The sequence below is a fragment of the Atta colombica genome, unplaced genomic scaffold (assembly GCF_001594045.1).
Source record: "Atta colombica isolate Treedump-2 unplaced genomic scaffold, Acol1.0 scaffold111, whole genome shotgun sequence".
Classification (NCBI taxonomy): Eukaryota; Metazoa; Arthropoda; class Insecta; order Hymenoptera; family Formicidae; genus Atta; species Atta colombica.
The window spans coordinates 2,070,904-2,071,562 of NW_017259197.1; the positions used below are offsets into that span (position 1 = coordinate 2,070,904).

General features: G+C 39.3%; 1 protein-coding gene across 4 annotated transcripts in view; it reads left to right on the forward strand.

The window, feature by feature from the left end:
• LOC108693952 (FH1/FH2 domain-containing protein 3) overlaps nt 1-659 on the forward strand; it is a 139,995-nt gene that overhangs the window by 105,937 nt on the left and 33,399 nt on the right. The gene's annotated exons all lie outside the window — the stretch shown is intronic.

The following is a 659-nucleotide window of genomic DNA, read 5'->3' on the forward strand; positions in this document are numbered from 1 at the left end:
CGTCGTTTGATAAGTTTGGTAAATTTCCATGAAATGGCGCTACAATCTATTTGATGACATCTCGAAAGATCCCCTCTCTTCGAACCCCTTCAGGCCAAATTTCAGCCAGAAAGGATGCATAGTTCACGTTTGGTAGTCATTTGAAGTAGGCTGTCTCAAAGTCTGCAAAATACTCATTGACGGCGAAAATGACTTCCTCATTTGACGAGAATTTCTTCCCACCGAACTAAGTTTTTAAGTTTGGAAACAGAAAGAAGTCACACGGGACCAAATCCGGAGAATAGGAGGAATGAGGAATCAATTCATAGCCCAATTCGTAGTTTTGTCATTGCAAAGGTCGACTTGTAGGATGGCGCGTTGATGGAAGAGCACTTTTTTGCGCGCCAATCTCGCTTCAAATGACTACCAAACGTGAACTATGCGTCCTTTCTGGCTGAAATTTGGCCTGAAGGGGTTCGAAGAATGGATCTTTCGAGATGTCGCGTCATCAAATGGATTGTAACGCCATTTCATGGAAATTTACCAAACTTATCAAACGACCCACGTATTTATTCATACATTTACATAAAAGTTCGATAAATAAATATAATTGTTCTACAGATTAAGATTTGATGAAAATAATTTGAATAAATTTTTACCGTCTGATGTCCTGATTGAAC